Below are 6,000 nucleotides of genomic sequence, written 5' to 3'. Positions count from 1 at the left end.
AAGCGTCTCATATAATTTTTGGTTTAAAATGTTCTTCTTCAGTGGACTTCACAGTTTTGCGTGAAAAAAGAGAATAGGATTTTGAAAGTCTACTTCCCTGGGAAAGATAGAATTGAGTTAGGCGATTTGTTTAATTTTATTACTAGTCACCCAGATGGTACAGCTGCATCATTTGTAGGTAGCGATGATGATGCGGTGAAGTTGGCAATAATTTATTTTGTTGAATCTGTTTTGATGGGGAAGCGGAAGTATCGGAATGTGTCCGAGCAACTAATGAAAGTTGTAGATGACAATGAACTCTGCTCCTCTTTCAACTGGGGCTCTCTTTGTTATGAAACGTTAATAAAATCATTGAAGAGTTGTTTGAAGCCCAATGAGAATGCGAAAGAGAAAGAGAAAGAGAAAGACAAGGACTGTTATACTATATTTGGCTTCCCTTTGCTTTTTGTGTTTGGATTATGGAAGTATTTCCAATTTTCCAGGAAAAACAATTTGTGAACTTCAGAGAATGTGGGTATCCTCGGATGTTATATTATTCAGATATGAAATCTCCACAATATGATTCTCTGTGTAAAAAATACTTCCATAATGAAAATGTAAGTTAATCTGATTACTAGCTATTTTTTTTGTTTATGTGTTTTAGTTCTGAAAACTTACGTTTTTTTTTCTTATATAATAGTTGTATAAGTTGATCGAGATGGTACAATTTGTTTCTGTTGAAGAAGATGCGGAGCCTGTTAGTGTGCATGAGCCATTGTCTCAAGATCAAAGTTGAATGCCTTCTCCACACAATTTGATGAAGCCTTGCTTAAGGAAATTGTTAAAGTAGGTTTTCTGTCTTTGAATAGCATTAGTTTTTTTATTTGATTATTTTTGCTTAAGAGACTTTTTTGTTTTCATGGTTTTTGATTCAGAGATTATCGGAGAAGTTTACAAAGGATATGCACACAGAAGTTACTAGAATAAATCAAAGAATAGCTATATCAGAAACAAAGATTCAAAATGATATCAAGGTAATATCATTTATTTCAGTGCTTGTAACTCAAAGTTAAGGACCAAGTGTCCTTAACTTTTGAACTTGAAACTCAAAGTTAAGGACCAAGTGTCCTTAACTTTTGAACTTGCAACTCAAAGTGTCTTTAACTTTTGAACTTGCAACTCAAAGTTCAGGACCAAGTGTCCTTAACTTTTGAACTTGAAACTTGAAGTTCAGTACCATGAATCCTTAAATTTTGAGCTTGGAACTCAAACTTTAGGACCATTCGTCCTTAACTTTTGAACTTGGAATTTAAAGTTAAGGACCAAGTGTCCTTAACTTTTGAACTTGGAAATCAAAGTTAAGGACCAAGTGTTCTTTTTTAACTTTTGAACTTGAAACTTGAAGTTCAGGACCATGAATCCTTAACTTTTGAGCTTGGAACTCAAACTTCAGGTTCATTCGTCCTTAACTTTTGAACTTGAAAATCAAAGTTAAGGACCAAATGTCCTTAACTTTTTAACTTTTTTAACTTATAACTTGAAGTTTAGGAATACCCGTCCTTAACTTTTTAACTTAATTTCTTTCACAGAATTTAAAGAAAGACCTAGGATCAAAGATTGATACTTTGTTGAAGATTCTTGTCAAACCTAATGAAAGGAACATTGAGAGAGAATCTATTGTTCCAAGTAGTAAAGATGTAGTTGACACAGAACCTATTGTTCCAATTAACAAAGATGCAAGTGATGATCAATGTGATGATACAGATGTGCATGCAGAAGATCATTATGAAAGCGATTATAGAGATGCGCATCTAGAAGATGAATCTGATATTGGCACTGAAATTGGGAAAGGTTAGATATAGATTTTGAATTTGTTGTCATTGAAATATATATTCAATAGCGTAATATATATCAATCTCAGGATTTGGAAAATCCACTGGGAACAAGTGTAAGTGAGATTGTATGCAAATGTGTTGAAGAAATATATGATCTTTCTACACCTCTCTCACTTAAAGAGAAATTTGGAATCCAAAATGATGCCAATCAAGGTTAGATGGAATTTTCATGATATGTTGAATGCTAGTTTTAGTAAACTATTAGTAAAAGGTATTAATTGTAAATGTTATAAAATCTTTTGAAGTTGCAAGGGAAGAAGATGGAGTGGACTATCAAGAGAGAAGTGGAGGACAATCTCAAGACTTAGAAAATACCCAAGGAACAAGCATAAGTGAGATTATTTGCAAATGTACAGAAGGAACATATGATCTCTCTACACCTCGCTCTCTTCCGACAATATTGGAAGCCAAGAAAATGCTAGTGAAGATAATGATTTAACTGGCATGATCTTGATAGTTGCAAAAGGTTAGATGGAGTTTTTTTAATTTTATACATGTTTTGTTTAATCAAAGATTAGTAATAATTACTAATTGTGTTAAATCTTGTAAATATTTTGCAGAATCTTGTGAACTAGCAATCGAAGATCATGGAGAACAGTTGCAAGATAAAGAAAATGCACAGTTGCAAGATAAAGAAAATGCAACAAATATGTCAGCTCAATTGTCTGTAGAAAAAGTACAAGAATGCAGCGTGGATGACACAAGTATTGATTGTGTCCTAAATATTATATTCATAATTGAAATTGCCAGTACATTTCAAAAATTATGTCCTTAGTTTTTGTCTCTTCATTTGACAATTCGTTGTAAAATTTACGACATGCAGAAAATTAATGTATATGTAGTGTTGTCTGCAGAGCAAAACAAAAATGAAGCCCTTAACCAATATACTAGGAAAAGGAAGAGAGATAGTTTTGATGGTCCATCATTTTCTATTCTTACTCCTACTCCTCCAACTACACAAAGTAGCATTGTTGAGGGTTTGTCTATGGAGGTTGAAGGATATGTTGAAGAAGATCCTGGTCGAGGGAAAATGAATAAGAAGCTTAGTTGGCAATTGAAATCTCCTTTTGAACAGGAAAGAAAAACAGGAACATCGATGCCGCACAATGAAAATACTCCCAAGAATACGGGCTGGATAAAATCAAAATATACTCGTAAATGTATTTTTCATTATGCCAAAGATGATACAAACTTATTGAAGAAATTCATTGGGTGGTTGAGCAAGGAGAAAAGGAAAGGTCGCAAAAAAGCGTAAGTCCCTAAATGTATTTCATTATTTGTTAATTGTCCTTAACTTTTGAGATTACAAGTCTAAGTTCAAGACCAAGTGTCCTTAACTTTTAAACTTGTAAATGTAAGTTCAGGACCACGTGTCCTTAACTTTTGAACTTGGAACTCAAAGTTAAGGACCAAGTGTCCTTAATTTTTGAACCTGTAAGTCTAAATTCAGGACCTTTTGTCCTTAACTTTTGAACTTGTAACTGTAAGTTCAGGACCAAGTGTCCTTAAGTTTTGAACTTGCAACTCAAAGTTCAGGACCAAGTGTCCTTAACTTTTGAACTTGGAACTCAAAGTTCAGGACCAAGTGCCCTTAACTTTTGAACTTGTAAGTCTAAGTTCAGGACCATGTGTCCTTAAGTTTTGAACTTGAAACTTGAAGTTCAGGACCAAGTGTCCTTAACTTTTGAACTTGGAATTCAAAGTTAAGGACCAAGTGTCCTTAACTTTTGAATTTCAAGTTAAGGACCAAGTGTCCTTAACTTTTGAACTTGTAACTCAAACTTCAGAACCAAGTGTCCTTAGCTTTTTGAACTTGTAACTGTAAGTTAAGGGCTGCCTGTCCTTAACTTTTGAGCTTCTTAGCCTAAATTCAGGACCTATTATCCTTAACTTTTGAGCTTTTTAGCCTAAGTTCAGGACTAGATGTCCTTAATTAGGAAATGAGGACTAATTTCTAACTTTGATATTTTCAAAATTTTTTGGGGAGAAACTGATATATTGCTGACGATAATGGTGTAAGAAAGAATCCATGTAAATTGTATCATCAAAAAATCAGTAGCAAAATGTTCTTCCTTGAGCTTTCAGATAATAACTTTGTACTTGATGATAAGGTTTGATAATTCGCAAGGCATTTATTTTCTTTATTCTTAATTTATTACTTTTTAGTTATTTATGACTGATGGATTTGTTTTATTTTTTTGGCTTTTTATGAAGCATATTGACATTGCCCTGTATTATTTGAGAAAGAAGGAATGCTACCACCCTCGCGCCCATCTTTTTCGTTGCACAACTACTGATATACTTTTTGATAACTATATGGTACTTGTATATAAGGATTTCAATGAATATGCTATAGATGAGTTTTGGTATGGTGATAATCAATTGTTTCTGATACCATATGTGTGGGGTGACAGTCATAGATGTGGAATTGCTTGGACAGAGGTTGACAAAATCTTTTTTCCATGTCGGCTTCCTTCAGAAGATGATGATGCTGTGACACATTTTCTTTTAGGGGTATTAGACTTGAATAAGAAAAAGATTGATATGTACGATTCCATATATAGTGAGCCATATGAGGCAGGAATGAATCACATTGAAATGTATGCACGCATGAACCCCCACTTGCTAAAGTTCTCACAGTTTGAGAAAAATCACAAGTCTTTTGAAAATGCATTCAACAAATTTGATATTTAGTGGCAAAGATCACCATACCAAACTGGATCGTACGTGTTGTCATTTGCTATATAATTTATATGTACTTTAGATTTATTTTATTAAAGATATTGTTTAATTGACTCCATATCTTATATTTTTCTTAGGACTGATTGTGGTGCATTCCTTATCAAGTATGTGGAGTTGTTGATGATGGGAAAGGATGTGGAGAAATTTCAACCTGAAGACATAACAAAATTTAGAAAAGAACTTGCAGCAAATCTTTTGGCACATGGAGAGTGGAAAAGAAATTCTGGTTATGATACACCACCAGAAAATGTCGGCGATGACTATGATAGTAAAATAAAACTTCCTATCCAAAGGAGTTGTAGTTTAGTTGTAAAGAAAGTTAGGTGTAGTTGATTATTTGTATAAAATTGCTGTAAAGAATCCATATGAATTCTGAAATAACTTGTAAATTGTTCACAAGGCACTTTTATTTTGTTTGCATAGTATAATTTTTGGTCACAACTATGCCAAATTACAGTTTCAGAAGTAATATGAAGGCATCATGTTATTAATTTCTTTGTTTCTGTAAAGTATTCATTTGTCCATTTGCAATCCCTAAATTATGTGTATTGAGCTTATAAGTATTAGTTAAGGACCAAATGTCCTTAACTTTTTAACTTGTAAGTCTAAGTTCAGGACCATCTGTCCTTAACTTTTGAACTTGGAATTCAAAGTTAAGGACCAAGTGTCCTTAACTTTTGAACTTGGAATTCAAAGTTCAGGACCAAGTGTCCTTAACTTTTGAACTTGGAACTCAAAGTTAAGGATTTTTAATTTGGAATTTCAAAGTTCAGGACCAAGTGTCCATAACTTTTTAACTTGGAATCCAAAGTTAAGGACCAAGTGTCCTTAACTTTTTAACTTGGAATTTAAAGTTTAGGACCAAGTGTCCTTAACTTTTGAACTTGAAATTCAAAGTTAAGGACCAAGTGTCCTTAATTTTGAACATGTAATTCAAAGTTAAGGACCAAGTGTACTTAACTTTTGAGCTTGGAACTCACACTTCAGGGCCAAGTGTCCTTAACTTTTGAACTTGAAATCCAAAGTTCAGGACCAAGTGTCCTTAACTTTTGAACTTGGAATTCAAAAGTTCAGTAATCAAACTTCAGGACCAAGTGTACTTAACTTTTGAACTAGGAACTCAAACTTCAGGACCAAGTGTTCTTAACTTTTAAACTTGTAAATCAAAGTGAAGGACCAAGTGTCCTTAAATTTTTAACTTGGAATTCAAAGTTTAGGACCAAGTGTCTTAACTTTTGAACTTGGAATTCAAAGTTAAGGACCAAGTGTTCTTGACTTTTGAACATGGAATTCAAAGTTAAGGATCAAGTGTACTTAATTATTGAACTTGGAAATCAAACTTCAGGACCAAGTGTCCTTAACTTTTTAACTTGGAATTCAAAGT

The sequence above is a fragment of the Nicotiana attenuata genome, unplaced genomic scaffold, assembly GCF_001879085.1.
Source record: "Nicotiana attenuata strain UT unplaced genomic scaffold, NIATTr2, whole genome shotgun sequence".
Lineage (NCBI taxonomy): Eukaryota > Viridiplantae > Streptophyta > Magnoliopsida > Solanales > Solanaceae > Nicotiana > Nicotiana attenuata.
Note: the sequence above shows the minus strand (reverse complement) of the source record.